This window comes from Podarcis erhardii (genome assembly GCF_964252035.2).
Source record: "Podarcis erhardii genome assembly, chromosome: 5".
In the NCBI taxonomy this organism is placed as follows: Eukaryota; Metazoa; Chordata; class Lepidosauria; order Squamata; family Lacertidae; genus Podarcis; species Podarcis erhardii.
In genome coordinates, this window is record NC_138509.1 from 62,758,433 (window position 1) to 62,780,252 (window position 21,820).

The 21,820-nt window shown below is 44.7% G+C and overlaps 2 long non-coding RNA genes across 4 annotated transcripts; both read right to left on the reverse strand.

Annotated features, from left to right (window-relative positions):
* Window positions 1–315: 315 nt before the first annotated feature.
* Window positions 316–11,002, reverse strand: LOC309342719. 3 transcript variants are annotated; one of them, XR_014156993.1, is made up of 4 exons: window positions 10,284–11,002; window positions 6,580–6,702; window positions 1,228–1,393; window positions 316–428 (listed from the first exon to the last, which is right to left on the reverse strand). It is a non-coding gene; the product is annotated as an uncharacterized lncRNA (long non-coding RNA). The 3 variants fall into 3 exon arrangements; XR_014156994.1 differs by lacking the exon at window positions 1,228–1,393 and having other exon boundaries at window positions 10,284–10,706; XR_014156995.1 differs by having other exon boundaries at window positions 327–1,393; window positions 10,284–10,702.
* Window positions 11,003–12,975: 1,973 nt separating this feature from the next.
* On the reverse strand, window positions 12,976–21,722 carry LOC309342930. Its single transcript, XR_014157034.1, has 5 exons — window positions 21,281–21,722; window positions 18,815–18,929; window positions 15,823–15,906; window positions 14,066–14,324; window positions 12,976–13,083 (listed from the first exon to the last, which is right to left on the reverse strand). It is a non-coding gene; the product is annotated as an uncharacterized lncRNA (long non-coding RNA).
* Between the last annotated feature and the right edge of the window lie 98 nt (window positions 21,723–21,820).

The window sequence follows — 21,820 nt, forward strand, 5'->3', positions numbered from 1 at the left end:
AGTGCCAGTGGTGGTTGTGACATGCCTTCAGATGCCCCACTGAGGTTGCGGCGCTCTTCTTGCTTTACTGGCCGAGGGAGCCGGTGTACAGCTTCCGGGTCATGTGGCTAGCATGACTAAGCCGCTTCTGCTGAACCTGAGCAGCGCATGGAAACGCCGTTTACCTTGAATAGAGGACCACAAATAGTGCAAATGATTGGAACAAAGCAAAAACAAAAGAAGAAAAAGAAAAAGAACAAAGAGATAAGAATGTTAAAGGAAATAATAATGAAACAAAAATGTAATGAAAGGTAAGAAGAAAGGAGTAAGCAATAGTTTTAACACTATTTGAGTTTAATTACTTTTTAATTATTATCTTTTCTATGTTTTCAGCTTCTTTATTTTATCTGCGTGGTTTTCATTTGTTGTAAGCCACCTTGAGTCCCTGTCTGGAGAAAAGTTGGGATGATGAAGATAATAATAATAATAATAATAATAATAATAATATCATCTTGGAAAGTAAAAGGACCCATGCCCAATTCAAGGAGGGACAAAGAGGATCTCATGCACTGGGTGGCAGGTTAGGGGTACAACAATACAGAGTGGGAGAGAGAGAAGAAAGGTTGGCGTGCCACAGCACACACTAGCCAACTCCTCCTCTCTCTGTGCTGCCCACCCTCCATCCACCCACATAAATGATTAAATGATATGAGAAAAGCCACACACCCCTAAGAGAATGGCCACAACAGTGCTGCTTTTTCAAACCATAGATGGAATAGCAGAATCATAGAGTTGGAAGGGACCACGAGGGGCATCGCAAGATTTGGGGGGCAGTGGGAAGGTTCCGGTACTGCATACCATTGAGTACTGCCAGAAAAAAAAGCGCTGGCATCATGGTAGCTGAAGCTTAGGGAAGACTGAGCAGCTACAAGGTTGTGATCCCAAGCACATATGTTTAGAAGTAAGTCATTGCAGTTGTAGATTGAAATCTATAGAACCTGCTTCCAAATAAACTGGGGTCCCAGTGGCTTGTGCCTAACATTTTATAAAAAGGAAAAGTCTCTATGTGAAATAATATTATATCAGGACAATGACAATGACTCTGCTTTTGCCTCTTATAGGATTACCAGACTTCAGAATACCAGAAAAGGATGCTTTCTAAGGACCAATCTGTCTTTTATTATTGCATCAATTGAGTTCAATAATGTCCTCAGAGCAAAGCAGAGGGTCACTGAAGTTAAAGCTAACCTGATTCCATAATCTGTGTGTACTTTTCTTGAAAATTAAATTTTCCTGAGCCAACGGAGGGGTTGTTCACCAAATAACAGCAAAATCCAGTTCAAAGTGTGAGCACCATGAAGTACTGCAGAACAAATTTGGTCTTCTCTGATTTCAGGACTTGAATGAGTTTTCTCTGCTCCATGCAGTTTAGAGAAAATATTGTTTAGTCTTTCAATGGTGGCCACTTAGCAGACTAGTCTTATTTACATTGCAAATCATATATGGAACAGAAATAGCAAAAGACACACAGCTAGCTGATGTCATCTTCCTTCCAGGACTGATTCTATTTAAAGTAAAAGACAATGAACATTCCCCCCCCCCTCCTCTGTTGCCAAATCTCCCTCTTTAGAAACCATACTCAGTCTGGGGTTAGGAACTTACTCCCTGAAACTTTCTCAGTGTCTCCATTAATTTTTCACCTTACATAGTATAGTATAGCTTGAAGCATTGTGAATTCCTGCAAAACCACTTAAAGCAGAAGTGATTGTGGAATACACACACACACACACACACACACACAACCTTGTGCAACTGCCAGTTGTTGGCCAGTTGTGTCTTAACTATCCAGTAATCCCTGCTTGCACACTGTTTTGGCCAGGGTGCAGTCTGACCTATTTTCCTTTGTATAAGAACAAGCATGAAGGAGGCCTCCCAGCCTGTTCACAGGTCCTTATATGATCAGTGAAAACAGTTGGTCCTGGCAAGTATTAACTGCTCTCAATCTTAACCTGATAACTGCCATTTGTCCAGATTTTAATTTGTCTGAATTAATTTTAAGATGTATTTTAATTAATTGATGCCTGTTTTTATGTATACTGTGTTATTTATATGATGTTAGCCACTCTGAGCCTGGCTCCGGCCAGGGAGGGCAGGATACAATTATTATTATTATTATTATTATTATTATTATTATTATTATTATTATTATTTTGGTTGGCCTCATAAAGGTATTTCCCAAATACAGCCAACACAGCTCCATTTGCCTTTAATATTGTTATGAGTTTGGGGTGTTAAGCTGGGTGCCAGACCTCTCTAATCCCTGGATTCAGCAAGTGTCAGAATTGAACCAAGCCTTATAATTCTTGTAACAGCCAGACTAGCCTCCTGGGGAGGTGGTAGCCTGGGTGAGAGCCATTAAGGCGGCTAAACGGGCTTGGTGCAAGTCAGCAAATGGGTAGGGCCCCTTCCTTCAACAGAAAAAAGCCAAAGTTGAGAACAGAGAGTTGCGGTGATGTGACCTAGAAGTAAAGCAGCAAGGCACAGAGAGAGTCAGAGCAATGTTTGAGAGCAATGTTTGATTTCTCTTTGAATCCAAGGCTGTGCCTATGGGAGAAATAAGACCCTTTTGGGGTGTTTATGCTGTGAACCCCTCCATCATAGGCTCAGGTTGTATATATGTATAAATAAACCATATATCATAAAGACACTACAGTCTCTGCTGTGCCTTGATCCAACCCTGAGACCCTTGGAATCTCGCACTGCTCAGAAACTGGAGTGGCATGAAACATGTAACCTCTAGGATCTTCACATGTCCCTGGGATTTTGGATGTGAGATCTGTTTCTTCTGGATTTGTGAGAAATAGTAACACTATCCCACTACCATGTGAAAACTGCAGGGAACAAAGAGACCTACAAAGGCAAATTGGATCCCACCCTCTTAGAGAGGAGCAGGGCTTACTTCAGGGTTTGAAACAACTGCATAGAACTTGAAATCACTGAAGACCACAGTGGCGGCAGCGGGGGAAGGCATATTTGATTGTCTTCTCAAATCCAATTTGAAAAGTTGGGAAAATCTGATCTGCAAGATGACTCAAAACATGCACATTTTATTTGGAACTGAAGCTATTGACATAGGTCAGAGCTTTATTGGAGAAAGCAGAGGACCTTGAAAACAGAGACAGGCAGCATGTGGAGATGATGGGTTTAGATGGGGGAAAGTAAATGGGAGCACTCCATTAAGTGAATAAAAATGAGACCAAAAGTTCTTTAGAGATGGCCCTGTTTGTTTTCAAGAAAATGTATCATAATATCACTGATAAGGTCAACTATGTTATAGGGCTGGGACCCCCTTCAGAGGCTGTACAGCTTGTAGAGCATATAATTCCACACTGTATTCTGGGCATTAGCACAAGGGGCCCACGTTATTGGAAGCTGATACCATCTCCTGCATCAAAGCTGCAGCAATAGCCACTACTGTTCTGGCAGATGCACAGCCTGAAAATCCTGATTATATCTATTAACTTTCCAAAGCAGCAGGAGAGTAACCTCTGTGACCACAGCAGCTCCCATTCTGTTCTGCCACTGATACCTAAATGTGCACAATCCAGCACAAACTCCTTAAAATCTAATTTATTCTAGCATTCCATGTCACAAGATAGTACAACACACTGAACACAAGTTTGGAGAAAGAAATTGTAATACATTTCTCAAAATTAAATTAAAACAAACTTGGTAAATGCATGTTGGTTCAATATTTGAATAAACCTGAAGAATCTGTAATTGAGGAAACACAGTTATTTGAAGGACAACTCGAACTGGGAAAGTTATGTTAGTAGAAGAGCAAAGTGATAATATTTAACCACTGTGTTGCTGGAATTGCAAGTTATATAATGTAATGGCAATGCAGAGCTGGGGAACATTTTATAGTCACAGAATCATACAGTTGGGAGGGACTTCAAAGATGATCTATTCCAGCCGCTTATTGATACAAGAAATCCACTATTACAGAATTTCTGATAGGTGGTCATTCCCAGGGAATAACTGATGGGTAGAGGGGATGCTTAATTCTTTCTCCGACCAATGATTCTCCCTTGAAAATTGCCCACCCAAGGTGTCTTAACCAACTTCTCTCCAGATAGGGGACTGAGATGGAGGGGGCATTTGCAGAGGAGAATTTCTGGGTGTGGAAAGATTAAGAACATCACTAGCATCTATTGATCTCCTCTACCAAAGTCCTCTGCCTCCACCTGCTTGTGTCACATCAAGAAATGAAAGATTATGAATGTGCGTTTGTAGACATAACATGGCTCTGTCCTGAGTCCCTGACAAATCAAGAACAAGTAGAATATATACTTTATAGAAAAATATCAAATAGTGTATGGTATCACCAAACATTCATCATGCTAGTTAAGTGGTTTTAGAAAAGGCTTTTGACAGTGTGGGAAGGGTCCTGACAGTTAAATACCAGCAAACTAAGATACCATATATATGACACGAATAAAGCATGATTTACATTCCAAGCTTAACCATGTTTATTCAAAACTGCTCGAGAGATTCAATGGCATTTACTTTTTAAGAGAATATGCTTAGGCTTTTCGGCCTAATGTTGCTCAAGAATCATTATACTGTAGTTAAAAGAAATATTCTTATGCAGCAGCATTTACAGATAAAACCCTCAAAATCCTTAAGATTAACAAAGAACAATCGCTGCATGCTAAAGTTTTTGTGCTTTCTGTAATAACAACATAATTCCCACATTACTTCATACTACATATGTTAAACATGACTATTACTCTCAATAATTAATCTACCACCTATCAGTGGTCGCATACTGAGGATAGTAGTGCTGAACTGACAAGCCTTTTCAAACTAAGCAGCTATTTAAATCTTTCTCCTTTTGTGGTTTTCTATCATTTTAGATTTTAGTAAAACTACACTTTACTATTTCCTTTTCACATGGGGAGGGGTAGTCAAAAATTGGTTCATCAATACTTCTGTCTCCCCACTCCACAGGAAAACCACTGGAGCTATACACTGCAGTGCAGGAGAGGGGGAGCATGCAACAGTGGGAGAAGGATTTGTTGCAATTCACAGACACTTTCCTAATATTGCTCTTTCAGAGTTGTAAAGCAAGAAAAGGTATCCAAAGCAACCAAAACAATGCAACAAATGTTATAGCCTGAACTGAATGGGAGTTGTGTTGATGACAGTAATTCGTGTCAGGTTCAAATGACAACCCCTTGCACTGAAAGAATGTGTGAGAGGGGTCAGAGCCATATCGACTAGTCTCCCTGCCACATTTGGTGACCATAAACCTTCCATGCATTTGGAGCACATCAGAAGGGGTTCTGAGCATGTAATGGTGTATGCACATAGAGCTTCTCAGTGCAAGGAGGAACCCTGATTGGTATATGTGTATACCTTCTGACCCGCTCCAACACGCTTCCTGAAGAACCAGGTGCGCAGCCTGGGAGTCATTCTGGACTCACAGCTGTCCATGGAGGCACAGGTCAATTCTGTGTCCAGAGCAGCTGTTTACCAGCTCCATCTGGTATGCAGGCTGAGACCCTACCTGTCTGCGGACTGTCAGAGGGGTGCATGCTCTGGTTATCTCTCGCTTGGACTACTGCAATGCACTCTATGTGGGGCTACCTTTGAAGGTGACCCGGAAACTGCAATTAATCCAGAATGCGGCAGCTAGACTGGTGACTGGGAGTGGCTGCCGAGACCATATAACACCGGTCTTGAAAGACCTACACTGGCTCCCAGTACATTTCCAAGCACAATTCAAAGTGTTGGTGCTGACCTTTAAAGCCCTAAACAGCCTCAGTCCAGTATACCTGAAGGAGCGTCTCCACCTCCATCGTTCTGCCCAGACACTGAGGTCCAGCGCCGAGGACCTTCTGGCGGTTCCCTCGCTGCGAGAAGCCAAGTTACAAGGAACCAGGCAGAGGGCCTTCTCGGTAGTGGCGCCCGCCCTGTGGAACGCCCTCCCACTAGATGTCAAAGAGAAAAATAACTACCAAACTTTTAGAAGACATCTAAAGGCAGCCCTGTTTAGGGAAGCTTTTAATGTTTAATAGGTTATTGTATTTTAGTGTTTTGTTGGAAGCTGCCCAGAGTGGCTGGGGGGACCCAGCCAGATGGACGGGGTATAAATAATAAATAAAATTATTATTATTATTATTATTATTATTATTATTATTATTATTATAGTGTGGGGGCACAGCTGCCAGGTACATCATCAGAAAGAAGAACTAGTCCCCGTGGCCATGTGACTACAATGCACTTTTCAGTGGATGTTGGGAAGGTTTTGCCCAAACATCCATCACTATCCAATAAGTGCCTCTTGGCAGCTGCTCGGCTACCTTCTATAGGACAATCAAATATACAATGTCCAGTGTTCACTGTATTTTTTAAAATTGCAACATTTTAAGGTTTAAGTGCTAATATTTCCACTTCAGAAATTACACTGATCAGGAGAGGGATCTAGGTTGCTTGTAATAAATAAATAATAAGGTAGTAGTCATGATTAATAAGCCCCAATGTTTAGAGACAGAATTCCTTAGATTACTAGATGCTATAATAACAGGGCATCACCTTCATGTCCTGTCTTTGAGTTTCCAGAAGAATCTAGCTAGCTACAGCTGGGGGCAGAATGTTGGACTAGATTGACCTTTTGCCTCATAGAGCAAGGTAGTTCTTCTTCATGTTGCCACATACCTATTGCACAATTAGAAAAGGGTGTTATCATTTAAGATCCCTGGTGCTCAGAAAATAAACAGTGAGTTTTTATTCTTTTGCATAGACTTGGATATATCGGTAAACGAACAATATATAGTATATAGTATGTCATAATTTAAACCACTATTTGCAACCGGGGGGAAGTGAGAAGATCAGCAGGCAAGTTGGGTGATTTGGGGCACTCTATGCCCCTTCAGCTACTCTTCACAAACGAATGCTGGCCAAAAAAAAATTAAATCTAAAAAGTAATATCTCAAATGAATATTAAGGGCCAAATTGTTAAACGTGTCTTTGCATCTCCTGTGCAGGTTTTTCCTGTTTGTGTTTTTAAAAATCCCTGAACATTAAATGCTATAAAACCTTTTAATGTCAAGTCTCGTTTGGCCCTGAGTCAGAGTTTTAGAACAGACAGCATCCATCTATTCCGGTAGTGGGGGGGGGGGGGGGTTCTGGCAGAATTACCAGAGAGTCTTGTCCACAACAGTGATGAAATTTCACAAGCGGAGGAGGAAATATGTTCTCCCTAGGACATTGTTTGATTATGCTCATCCATCATGCAGCGCTGACGGTGAAGACCAATTCAGATATATATGCACACCTTGTCACAGTTCCACAGCCAGACAGTTATACCTTCATATTAAGATCCTATCAGCAAACCTTCAGAGGCCCTATTTGTTCACCTTTCCACTTCTCAATCCTGTCTTGCAGAGTTGTCTCCTTTTATGACATAAACAACATGTTTGGAATAAAAAGCCAGCATATTCGCCCGCTGCACAGCTTGTTCTGCCCTGTGAGTTCATATCTGCTGAAGCAACTCGCATCACCAGCAGCAAACATGCTTTGTACTAGGGAAAGGGCACAGAGGGCTGCAGCAGCGCTCAAGAGAGAGTGTGCATGTTGGATGATGAGCCTTCAAGTGATTGATGCTGAGCCAAGGTCTATCGTCGGGGTGGGGCGGTGAGGGGGGCTGTCAAGCAAGTCAACCCAGTGTCTCTGCCCCTTTTGCTGAACTTTTTGGAGTACCCATTGATTCCAACTGATACAATAGTGACTGAAAAAATAGCAAGGAAGTGTGGGAGTGTTTCTTTATATGGCCTGATCCTATGATCTGGGACTTAGTTATTGGAAGGATCAGGATCTGGCTCGAGGGTCCCAACTGTGGCACTAGACTAGAAATTAGGAAGCTGCACCAAGAGCTCTCCATCAAAGCTAGCACAGAGCTTAACCACACTTCCTCCTTTCCCACTGCCTTCTAGGTGTGGCACAAGCAGAAGTGTGGACAAACACATCCACAAATGGTTGTTGTGAGGATAAAAGGAGGTGAGGCATATATGCCACCCTGAGCTTCTTGAAGAAAGGGCACACTACAAATGCAGTAAGTACATACATAGCTAACTTATCCTGAATTAGGCCCTTGGTCCAGTTGAGCTCACTATTGTCTACTCTTATATAGTGGTTCTCCAGGGTTTCAGACAGAAGCCTTTCTCAGCCCTGCCTGGAAAGCCAGAGATTGAACCTGGGACTTTACCATGCTATGGTCATTCCATGATTGATTCATTCATTTTCAAAATGTATTAATTTATTTCAGAAGGTTTAAGCCCCACCCTTCTGTTGCAATCACAATGCTCAGGACAACAATAATGAGTTGGCCATGCCAGCAGTTGTGAATGTTGTGATAGGAAAATAGCCCATAAAGCATTTGAGTGTGGCAGAGGCTTTAGCTCAGGGATAGAGAATCTGTGGTCCATGCAGGTGCTGTTGGAAACCAACTCCCAGCAGTCCAGCCAGAAATAATATCCGGAGGGCTGCAGGTTTCCCATCCCTGCCATATGTGATCTGCATGGTTTGCATGCAGAAGATGCCAGATTCAAACCTCTTGTTTTCAGAAGGATCAGGGAGTAGGGTGGGGAATAACCCTGGATCGCTAGCTGCCAGTCAGAGTAGTACACAATACAGGGCTAGACGGGCCATCTCAGCGTAAGGCAGCTTATGGTTCTGGCAATAGGGGTGGTGAGACAGGCAAACAAGCAGCCTTGCAATGCAACATACCGGAAGCATTTTACCCTCCTGAAAGCCATGTATGCCAGTGCAACTGCAAATCTACCTTCCACAAAATCAAATGGTTGGGAGAGAGGGAGAATTTGGAGTTGGATACAGGCAAGTCTGGAAGAGAGCTCTGCCTGAGACTCCAGGTACTCACTCCTAATAGTCAGAGCAAACAAGTCTAGGAGGCAAATGGAGGAAACATTTGCATCTCCATATGCAAAGGTATATAATATGTTCAAGAAAGCCAAGCACCTCATAGATATCAGCTTCTGAAAATTGTGTGTTGCAAAAGGTGCTTTGCATGATGCAAAACTGACAGCAGAAAACAATTGGTCGTAAAAAGACTGTGATTATGAAGTCACATACATTCCCTCCCCACAAATTGACAAGCCTGAATTTGAAGCTGCTTAAACAATGGCACACCGAATATCAATTTTCCAACTCTATATCTATGCCACTTCTGTTACGGGGTGGAGGGGAGCCATTGCAGTTCTGTATATGGTTGTTTGTGGCTGTATGCATTTATAGATGTATTCAATGTTTTACAACAAATCATTTACATTTCATTATTTAAATACATCCTTATCCATTTAAATTACATTTTACCACTTAAAATGTTACAAAGGCATGTGGTGCCCCCAATGTGCAACAGGTTGTCTTTTACACCGTAAGTCACCTCAGACACTACTTGGGTAAAAACTCCCAGTCCTTCTCTCATTCCTCCTTTTAGATGTCTATAAAGAGGGTTGTTCTTATATCCATTTTACAGATGGGAATTGAGGCTCAGCCTGCAATATTGCTTTCAAAAGTGGCGAACTGGCGGTGGTTTTCGTTTTCCTTTTGCAAGCTGAGAGAAAAACACAAGATGCATTCCATACCATAAGATGTGCCAAGTGTTATATATAAAAGACGTTCCGGTTTCATGATTATGTCTAGGCCCCTTCAGACGTTACAAAAATTATTAAAGCAGGTGGCATTTTGACACAGGAACTACCATGTGAGATTGGCATGCACATCACTGCATGTGGTACCCTTGTGTGCATTGCTGCCCTGTGTACATGCTCCAGGAAACAACAATTGGGGCCTTGGCTTTCCAGCCTTTATATACTGAGAGTAAATGCTCCCCACAACAAGCCCCAAAGAAAACCAAAAACAACTACTACTACCACCAAACGCCCCTACATTTCTTATTCACATGTGATCTAGTCATGGGTTGCGCAGCACTTCACTTCCTGTGCCCGTCCATCCGCCAGGGATGCTGTGACACATGAAGTGGCCTTGAGCGCCCTTGTCCCTGCGCCACCCTCACTCTCAGGAACTCCGGGGAATGGGAAGCATCTTCCCCATTGCCTGGTGCCCTTGCCAAGTGAGTGTGGGCTTCTGAGTGCAGCTGAGCCCAGAGACTCAGCTGCTGCAGCGGCTGCCTGGCATGTGCCTGCTCCTCTGGGACAGGAAGGCAAGGCATCAGGAGCCCTGGGGCAAGTCGAGCAAAGCAGCAGGCAAACTCCTCTTACCTGGGCGCCTCCTGCCCGCCTGTGGGCCCATCTAGTGGCCTTGGGACCTGGCGATGCCCAGGCAGCGCGGCTCCTCTCTGGTGCCAAGGCCCGCCGCTGCCCGCGGGGCCCTTCCCCGCCAGTGCAGACATGCTGAGCTAATTTTATCGGTCCCCTTCCCCCATCGCCGGGGGAGCCTCCGTCCCTCCTCCAGCCCCCACCTCCTTTCCTCCCGTCCGCCGCAGCCAGGCAGCAGCAGCGCTAGAAAATAGCACATCGCCCACTCATCCCCAGGCTCCTTCTTCAAGGAAAATATTTATATTATTATGCCACAGAGAGGGTTTCCATGGCACTGATGACTTTCACACTGTTGCCGTGACAACCACTTGAGGCCATCTTGGACGGGCTGAGAATACCCACTTCCTAGACAAATAAGGCGAGCAGCCGCCGAGGGGAGGGGAGGCCAGGGGTGGGGTAGGGGGAGAGGATCGCCCTTCTCCCCCTCGGTCCTCCCCTTCTGTCTTCTTCTTCTTCTTCTTCTCCTGGCCTGCTGCTCTCCCCCTAGCGGAAGCCCGACGGGCGTCTCCGTCGACAGGCGTTTCTCGCGCAGGAACCGCCAGCGCTTGGCGTCAACTTTCCGGCGCAAACGTCTCGAAATGAATGAGACTCCCTCTTTTGAAGGGCAGCCCCTTCAGCTTCTTCGTGTCTGCAAGGCATGGGGGTGGGTGCAGGAATGCGGGGGCAGCGGGAGGAAACAGGGCCACAAGGCTGCCCCCCCCCCCCGAAATATTTCTCTGGATGCAGAGGAAGTAAAATTGCGCCGTGCGCTCAGTTAGGGTACCATAGCTCATGAAGCTGGCTTATGGAGTCCAAGTGTGACAAGCTTCGGGTTTTTGTTTTTAAAAAAATTTAAGGGCTCATTGGTTGCCTAGATCCAGATGCATATCGAAGGTCTGGAAGACCTATTTCTGCAAGTAGCGTTACCCAAAGAATGTTCAGCTGCATTCCCATATGGGTTGCATCAGTTGAGAGCGCCTTTAGTAACCTGAAACTGGTAAAGCGCGGATGGGGAGGACCACTGACGCGCGGGAGAAGTAAAGTGTGCAGCGGATAGTGGGCGGAGCCAGAGCCTAAAATGGGCGGAACCTTCCCATCTCCCTCCCTCCCCCGCACTCTTTCTCACTTTCTCTTGTGGTTACCTGGACATGCTTCTTCCCCCAAAAGGTGGACTCTTGTCCCTGATCTTGTTATATGCAATTCGAAGCGAGGTACAAAAACAACACCACCTTGGCAAATCTTGATTCTGTGATGGTCTGTACTTTCCTGAGTTTGTCGAATATTCCTTTAGCATTCCAGTAGAGTAGATAAAGGGAAAATTCATTCATAATCGTGAATGCCAATTCACAGGATAGGGAAGCCATTTCTCTGTCTGCTGAGTTTTTGTGGTTTTTAAGGACTGGATCATCATTAAGTGCTACATACAAAACTATGTCACATATGTTATGGTACTGCAATAAAACTGCTAGCGCATTTGCAAAGCTAAGCTGAGCTCAGTCTGGTTTTAAGTTGGATGGGGAACCAAAAATTGAGTTATATCTGGTCCCTTCCAACTCTACAATTCTATGGTATTTCATGTACTTAAATATGCTACTGATGTGGGGGCAAGAGAAGGGCCTCAAGACGACTGATGGTTTGTTGGTTGGTTGCATTTATATCCCATCTTTTTCTCCAAGAAGCTCAAGGCGCTGTTCTCCCACTGCTCATTTAATAGTCACAATAAATTCTACTCAGAGTAGACCCATTGAAATTAAGTTATTCATCCCCATTAATGTTAACGGGTCTACTCTGATTAGAACTAATGTTGGATACAACCGTATGTTTCACTTTGGCCCCAGGTTACTTCTCTGGGGGCTTGTTGACACTGTGTACTTTTGCTCTGAAAGGGGTGCTAGAGTTTTATCCTCCACCACTATCACTCCCCCTTTTGTTCTTTCTCTACATGGAGTCAAGATAGATGCTGATCAGCTTAAATGAAAGCAGGCAGTGCATGGTGAACAACATTTCAAGGACAACAGGTTCCTGCCCTCCATCGCTTGTGTAAGAGCTGCTGCAATCTTGCTACAGCTGCCTCCAGTTTTCCTGCTTGCCGTGAAGGACTGGAACTTTGATTTTTATGCAGCTCTTAACAGGGATTGAAAGCGATGGGGGTACAAGGTTAGACTGAGCATGGTGGTGGGCTCTAGATATGAAAGTGATGAGGGTCATCCATGTGAGCAGCAGTGTCCTGGATGTGTAGTTTTAAGCATTGGATCCCAGATTTTCTTTATGGTATCAGCAGAGGAAACTATGGATCTCAGGGATCTTGCATTTAAAGATCATGGAAAACATGAAATTTTTACTGTGTGTCCTTGCTACACCCATGTGTGTTGGCTTTGTTTTCATTTTTAGCCGAGCAATTCGGACATTTAAAGCATCCCCCACACAAAGAATCCTAGGGGCTATAGTTTGTTAAAGGTGGTGAGAATTGGAGCTCTGTTGGGGGTAAACTAGAGCGCCCAGGATTAGGGGAGTGAGAGGGACATGCTTGAAATGCATGTGTGAATTGTGCTGAGATGATGAATTGGTAGAGGATACATGTAAAAATATTGAGAAACCAGAAAGGCCTGTGCCCTCTGATCATGCTTTTCACCAGAGCCAGGATGTGCTGGTGGATTTATTATATTATTGTCCAGTCTGCTTTGGTGCCCTTCCTGATAATGCCACTCAGGGTTCAGTCAGTCTCTCCATCTCCTCTGTTCTCCGCTGCCATGATGTCTCCCTCCTTTCACCACCGTGGGAAATCAGACAGTGCATTTGGCCATTCATGAATGAAAGAGAAATCAAAAACAAACACATCATATTTATAAATGGAGACAGACCGGGTTGGGGGGACTTCCTGTCTGAAGTGACAGGCAATCTGTGGGAATGAACAATGTTTTCTTTACTACTATATTAATAATTATTTACATAGCTTGGTTAAGCCTGCAAAGGTCTTTATTATTGCTCATTCATGTCCACCAGAACCCTCTGAGCTAAAATCATTACTATGTTCATTAGGCAAGAACCAAGAGCCCTCACAGAGCAGAGTTATAATTTTGAAGACAGATCTTCCAGGCTCATGGCTACACCCTATTTCCTAGATAACATATTCAGCGCTTGAAACAGGAACTTCAGCCTATCCACTAAGACACAGATCCACACCAAACATTTAAAGCATATTCAACACACATTTAAAGAACCTGATTTTCTCAAAAGAATCCTGGGAATTGTAGTTTCCCATTACACAGAGCTACAATTCCCAGTACTTTTAACAAATTACAGTTCCCAGGATTCTTTGAGGGAACTCATGTGTTTTAAATGTGCATTGGATGTGTTTTAAACCATCACAACCTATCTTCCTATATACATAAAAATCTAAGGCTATCATTGTACAAAATGGTTTACTTACAAAACTTTTCAAAGGTTGGGTTCATGTACTTTTCCATAAAGCAGTCAGAAAAATTGCACAGGCAGTAAAACACTGCTTAGTTACAAGAGGTAAAAGTTTCTAAACTATTGGTAGAGAAAAATGCTAGTTTCAAACTTTGTTCTGGTCTGAAACAAAAGAGGCTAGTTACAGCCATATGCTGGAACAACCATCTCAGAGCTTCTTACACACTGAAATCCTGATGGAGAGAGACAGATAACAAATGTCTTAATGCACTAATTAAATTCAAACGTGCTAGAATTCTATGAGGCTGGAATCCTACAGCCTGGAGACTGACCTCAAGCAAGACAACATGCCACTGGGTGGAATAGCCATGATGATCATTCCTGCATAGATGTACCAAAAGCAAGTTTGGAAATAAGTCCTCACTCAGAGAAAGTGTCACTTGTTGTATCCTGTTTTTGTGTGTGTTTTAGGAAGTCAGGGAAACAGCAGTCCAGGAGGGAGTAGCTGTGTTTCTCTAAGATTCTGAGATGCACCACAATGATGAGTTGTGCTGGACAGCTCAAAGAAAGCAACAACTCAGTATGGAGCAGCTGGGGTGCGGGAGGGGAGAAGGCAAAGACCTAGAAAGGGATCAGAAAGAAAACTTCCAAGATAATAACATCCTTATATACTTAGAAATATTGAGTTCTGCTCACCTCCATGTCTAAAAGGTTATAGAAGAGCTGCAAATGGTGCAGAAAAGAGCAGCCAAAATGATCAGGGAGTTGAAGCACATTCCCAGTGAGGAACGTTTAAAGCACCTGGGGCCTTTTGCTGTGGGGGGGATGACTCTTAATTATGTTCTTTTGGCTGTCTCTAGAATCAGTAAAGCAGCTGGCAAAATCAATGTAATAGTCTGGGGTGCCTGTTCAGGGCTGGGCCTACCCTAGGCAGAGTGAAACACCTCCTCAGGCAGCTAATTTTGTAGGTTATTTTATTGAAATTGTAGGTTATTTAACTTATAGTCATCAAACTTTTTTTTGCTGCCAGGCACATTAAGAAGCATTTGTGCTTCAAGTGCCAACATAACTTGATTAGCCTTGGGTAATGTGCACCGAAACTTAGAGGAGGGGAATCATTTGCTGTTCTGCCTCCTGCAGCAATAAGTCTTGGGCCTGCCTTGCCAGCCCCTTCCATACCCAAGGAAGGAAGGAAGGAAGGTAGCAGAAATGTAGCTGGATAAAAGCTCCTTCAGTGAGGAGCTTGCTGGGGAAAGCAGATCAGATATTATGAGCTCCCTAGTAAAGGACACACTGCAGTGGGTCTGGAGAGCTTCTCATTCAGAGTGGGAAAATAGGCAGCAAACTAGGCATGGGATACCTTCAGCTCATGGGGCATCTCTCAGGCCATTTTATGCAAGCCATATCCATCTGACGTCATGGCCATAACCATCTATCTCATGTGGCTGTTGGAAATAACTGGAAGGGAACCCAAGGATCATCTAATCCAACTGATTCTCTTCCTCAGCTTCCAGCCCCTCCCTCTATTCCTCCAGAATTTCTTTATCGCACAGTAGCAAACCCACAGCGGATCCTATCTTCTGCTTCACTGGGGAGAGCCACACAGCCTCTCCAGATTTTCCAACTCTTCCTCCTCTCCCTGCATCGCATTGTAAATGAGCCTTCTACAGCTTCATGGGGAAAGGGGAAAGATGGAGCGCCCGATTGCTATTCACTTTTTCATCGTTCTCTCTGGTTGAAGCCCAGACATGCTGGGAGGCTGGAAGCCTCAATGGCGCCCCTCTGGAGGATTCATCTGGGGCAGAAACCCTGGCTAGACACCCCCCACCCCACCCAGCTACGGCTCTGCTTGTGGGCATTCTATAACTTCACATCAGCTGGCTTAATGCCAAGTAGGGGATGAATAAACAAAGGCAGAACTCTCAGACAGGCAGCTGATAAATGCCAGTTTTTAGCTGATGAAAACCACATCCATCCTTGTCCAGGTCCTAGTCCTATCCTTGGAGCTTCTTCCACAGCCTGCTTAATTAGATACTCTCATCTAGAAAATCTATATGATGGAACAATATTGGGGCAGAAATGAACACACCTCCATTCCTGATCCATTTGAAGAACATCGTCTCTTAATGACTGCAGAATCCATCAGAGGATGCAGATGCCAGAGGAGGACCATCTATCACAGTGAATATTATAAAGCAGCTAGAATCTTGTGGCTTAGAAGAGTTTCTGGGAAATGAGGAGTTTCTTGGAATGTAACAGTGACTCACTGAAAGGATTTACCAGCAAGTAGATCCAGGTTGTTAGACATTAACAGAGCCCCATAATGTTGGTCAGTTTGCATACTGGAAATGCATGGCGGCTATTGCTTTCATTGTAACTGTTCTCCCTACTCCTTCTATTTCCTTCCAGCCAAATCATCCCCTGTGGCTGAGGAGCACTAATATTTTCTGTTGCACCTATCAATGACAATTACTCTGAATAACTGTTGTAAGGATAGGGCAGTCTCCTGTTCCAGCACCAGCTCTGCAGGGTAGGCTAGTACGCCTGGAAACTCATCCTAGTCCCCCCCCCCTCTCTCTCTCTGCTACAACCATTCATCAATGTATCCAAGGCATTGTGCCCTCCAAGGCATTGTGTAGACCCAGTTGCCTAAGCCATAAGAGAGGTTAACTAGCCTTTGAGTGTGTTCAGAAACCAGTACAGCCCAGTAATCCAATTAAGCAGTTTATTCAAAGGGTAAAAAGGAAGATGAGAGGAGCAGCCAGTATGCTGCTTGTGATACAAAAATACTGGTCTAAATAATCCTACACTTAATCCAAACTAACACTGCAAGTTTATGCTGAATGGTCACCTCTGACCCTAACAAACTTCAAGAATATGTTGCAGGTTGGGGGAATGAAGAAGGGCAAATGACACTGTTTGCAACAGTCCACTTTGGGGGGCTTGATTGACAGCTGGTGATACTCCACCAATCACAAGCCAGTCATATTCACCAGGTAGAGGGTTGACAGCTTTTGCGAGTTGGGAGATGGCTATCAGGGCTGCCATATGTCCGGATTTCCCTGGATATTATTGGGATTTCAAAGGTGGAATTTCCGAAAAGTGGTACTTTGTTCTCGATCTTAGGCAAGTAAATCGGAAAAAAGCTCAACAACTTTTGGGGTGTCCTGGTTTTTACTTTTTGAAATATGGCAACCCTAATAGCTATCTCAGTGTTGGTTATCAGTGAATAATAATAATAATAATAATAATTTATTATTTATACCCCGCCCATCTGGCTGGGCCTCCCCAGCCACTCTGGGCGGCTTCCAAAAGAATATTAAAATACTATGATACATCAAACATTAAAAGCATCCCTAAACAGGGCTGCCTTCAGATGTCTTCTAAAAGTCTGGTAGTTGTTGTTCTCTTTGACATCTGGTGGGAGGGCATTCCACAGGGAGGGCGCCACTACCGAGAAGGCCCTCTGCCTGGTTCCCTGTAACTTGACTTCTCGCAGTGAGGGAACCGCCAGAAGGCCCTCGGTGCTGGACCTCAGTGTCCGGGTAGAACGATGGGGGTGGAGACGCTCCTTCAGGTATACTGGACCGCGGCCGTTTAGGGCTTTAAAGGTCAGCACCAACACTTTGAATTGTGCTCGGAAACGTACTGGGAGCCAATGTAGGTCTTTCAAGACCGGTGTTATATGGTCTCGGCGGCCGCTCCCTGTCACCAGTCTGGCTGCTGCGTTCTGGATTAGTTGTAGTTTCCGGGTCACCTTCAAAGGTAGCCCCACGTAGAGTGCATTGCAGTAGTCCAAGCGGGAGATAACCAGAGCATGCACCACTCTGGCGAGGCAGTCCACAGGCAGATAGGGTCTCAGCCTGCGTACCAGATGGAGCTGGTACACAGCTGCCCTGGACAGTGAAGTCCCCACACTCCACCTGTTGCTGTGTATTTGGGAACACTGCAGCAAGGATATGCCTGACTCACTCAGGCAGAATGGAGGGCGAGTGATTAGAGCTTTTCTCCACAGCTGGTTTGCTAATCAGTGAAGAACACCCCTCCCCATTCTTTTCCACCCATAGTGTTTATCATCCCCGTAATAGTCATCTTTTTCAAACAAAGGCAATAATTATCCACAAATTTACAATTGTTCCTTGTCAGTTACTCCATTCTTTGTTTCACCTTGGTCATACACTCATGGCCTCACCATGCCAGCTGCATGCTGCAAAATCTCTTATTGTTTGTTTGGATGTTTCTGAAAACCTGATGCGAGACATTTTGACCATATTTGCATAATTCCACCAATGTTTTTCTAGTCTTTCTTCAAAGAGCATGAGCAAAAAAAGAAAGAAAGATATGCTTTGCTGGTTTAAGGTGTGCTCAGGATGCACACTGTGAAAATAAAAGTTCCCCAAGTGCAGGTCCCTGGTTGATGACAAAGGGCCTGCCTCTATGTGCCCTTAAATTCTGGTTCTAAAAATGCAAATAGCATCAGGATGGAGGGCTGGAAATTACTGGGATTACAGTATGAAGGGCGGACTTAACTCTTTCCTACGGAATATTCCTCCTCTGAAGTTGGTATTTGCTAAGCAGGGAAATCTCCCATTAACACCTAAGGTCATAGTACAGCATCTAATGTAGAACATAGCTCCACCAATGAAACACAATTCACATATATCAAGATGCACAGCATGGGTGGGTGTCGCGATGACTATACAACCATGAGCACATAAGGGGCATCTTGGTGTCAGGGAACTTTTGTGGAAAGGGCACTTTGCAAAAAGCAGGTATGGGGAAATTGTGGCCATCCAGATGTTGAACTACAACGCTCTGAATCTCTGACCCCTGGCTATGCTGGTGGGGACTGATAGAAGCTGGAGTACCACAGCCACAGGTCCCCCATACTTGGCAAAACGAAGCACAAGCAGCCAAGGAGAACAATGAAGAGCAAATTATTGACATTTATGTGTCCTTAGGTATCTTGCTGTACTCCAATCACAAGCGCACATAGGAACTTGTTCCATCCCAGCAGCTATAATGGAGGCTAACAAGGACTGGGGATGCCAGGGGGTGTACCAGTGAGAGTGAGACCATACCTTACAGCAAAATTCCTGAATATCCACAGGGTTTAGGATTGTAGTCGTTCTCAGGAAAACTCAAATCTCTCAGTGGCCACTGGGTCCTGGGATAGGGTACTGATGTGCTGTGTAGCTGCAAACAAGCATAACAGCCCGGAAGGATGTCAAGCATTCTGGTGGGGAACTGCCTCTTTTCCTGCCTCTCTGTGTTGCCACTACTCCCACAAACACCAGGAAAGGCCTTAAGCAGAAGAGTAGGTGGGCGCTGGGGGGAACTCATGAGGAGAGTACTTGAGGATTGGTGTGGGAGGACGAAAGCTGGGAATTTTTCTTCAGCGCAAATTTTAACCCAAAGTGGAAAAGAATTTCAGGGTGTTAAAAGCTCAGCTCTTGTTTGAATTTGATCGGCATCCCTTGTGAAAAATATTCAGTGCATCTCTTGCCTTAGGCCCTCATCCCCTCCTGAGTCCTCATGGAACTCAATTTTTCACAAGTGAATCTTGTCCATTGCTTTTATCCTGACAATATTCTGTTTATTTTCTTTCCATGCCTGTTATTAAGCCCTCCTGTTTCACAGGGCACTTCCAGATTTTCAGTATTTTCAGGTGAGATTCAATCACCTATCAGCAAATCCAGTTTGTGCCATTAAAGTTGTTTTGGAGGACTTGTGTAACAAATCTGCTTCTTCAGTGGATTGAAATTTTGATATAACATTGTCTAAACTCCTCACAAGCAAATCAAAATGAACATCCTAACTTCTCTAAGAACTAATTAAGATGAATGCTCAGTATTCCAGGTCACCTGGAAAATGCCCACAGTTCTTCAAAAAACCAAACATACACAACAAAAATAAACTTTTAAAAACCATTGTGAATTCTGCACTGACTGAAATCTTATGCCTTTCCAAAAATTTCCCAGGGGGGCTGTTAAATAGCTTTTGGAAGACAGTCTTCAAAACAAGTTAGCTAACATGTTCTTTTCAGGCTGTTATATATACTTCAAGATGATGGCACCATCGTGTGGTCATTTTAATTTTCTTTCTTTTTTACTGTTAATACTGTAATGGACAAATTAATCTCTGTTGTTACAATCACTATTTTAACCTCATATAACAGAGTAGATATTATTCCAACAGACACATCTTCTTGTGATCCAGATGTAAATATGGAAGGGGACACCATGGTGTAACTGCAATGGCTGAATTCCATTTCTCTCCAACACGCTTTGCCATATGAAAACTGGGTTTTGCTGCTCAGTTTATTGTTGCTTTGACACCCCCCCCCCAAAAAAAAACACACTATAGGAATCTCTGTCTCTCCACACACACAAGGAGACACCCGTTTAAATTCCCCTACAATGCTTCTAGTGCTTTGGTTGCCTTATTCCAGCATAATGCTTATATCAGGGTCCCGGAGGATTGAAATGGCAGGCACCACCAGCAATAGTTGCTGCTAGACTGACCTCTCTGTCTGCTGCTGAGCCTACCACTCTCAAAGATCAGGGAAGGATGGGGAGCTGAAGAAAGGAGGAGATGGGGCCCACCATGCCACGACAAAAGGTAAGGTAAAAGGTAAAGGACCTGTGAATGGTTAAGTCCAGTCAAAGGTGACTATGGGGTGTGGCACTAATCTCGCTTCAGGCTGAGGGATCTGGTGTTTGTCTACAGGCAGCTTTCCAGGTCATGTGCAATGGAACATCGTGATGGAAGCCAGAGCGCACGGAAACGCCGTTTACCTTCCCGCCATTTATCTAATTGCACTGGTGTGCTTTCGAAGTGCTAGGTTGGTAGAAGCTGGGACAGAGCAACAGGAGCTCACCCCGTTGCACGGATTTGAACCGCTGACCTTCTAATTGGCAAGCCCAAGAGACTCAAGTGGTTTAGACCACAGCGTCACCCACATTCATGCCAGGATAAGGACCCACCTAGGTGGTGGGATGCCGAAACTCCCCACCTGGAATTGGCACCAGCACCATGCAGTATATTTTTTTCTTTTATTTAACAACTACCCTATAGAAGAGTACTGGTGACCCCAACAGCTTGCTTAATTGGTCCTAATACTGGTACTCATATCAGGCAACTATTGCTGTTTGGATATTTCCCCCCCAATGGACCAACAAGGCTGATTACTTTAATCAACGATGATTAAAACCAGAGCAGCACAAAAGCTGCTGTCTGACAGAGCTTACCCTGGGTAAAAGACATATAAATGGGACGAGGGGGACCAGTGATCTGGGATAGAGCTCAAGCTTTGCACAGGAGGCAGTGAGCACCACCAACTAGGATGACTTTCAGAGGATTGGCTGAATTAACGGAGGACAAGTCAAGCCTATCAATGGCTATTAGTGACGATGAGGGCTATGGAGGAGGCTCCTTTTACCCTCGTGCAGCAAGTCTGTAGTTTGGTCCCTGGCACCCCTACCCCGTGTCTCTCCCCCCCCCCCTTTAAAATGGATTAGGGAAATGTGATGAGAAAGACTCCTCACTGCTTTATGATCTTGGAGTGCAAGCCTTGCCACGTGCTTTGCGTGCCCAAAGTCCCTTGTGTGTCTCCAAGGAGGTAGGGCTGGGAAAGAAAGACTCCTCTCTAAATCCTTGAAGAGTCCCTGAGCTAGACGGATCAACGAGGGGGAGACTTGGCGCAAGGCAGCTTCCATCCCGTGCAATCATAATGCTGTGTCAACCTCCCAAGTCACTCAATTCGATGGCGCGGCGGGCTTCTGCTCCTCTTTTCCGCGCGCGAGAGGACAGGGCGCCTCGCAGAAATACCGGCACAGTAATCTGAACAGGGAACGCCTGAACTCCCAACGGCTGCTATCGCTGCTGCTGCTGCGGCGGCGGCCATGATGAGGGGCGCCAAAGAGCCTTGTGGAGAGATGGGGAGCGCGCGCGATTGGGCGGCACCTCGAAAGCGCTTGGCCAGAGTAGCATTCGTCCTTCGGCGCGGTTGTGATGGCTACGGCTTCCTTGCGGGAGCGCGCGTTCCCTCGGCCCCACCTTTCGGGGGGAGCTGCCCAGTTGTCCCG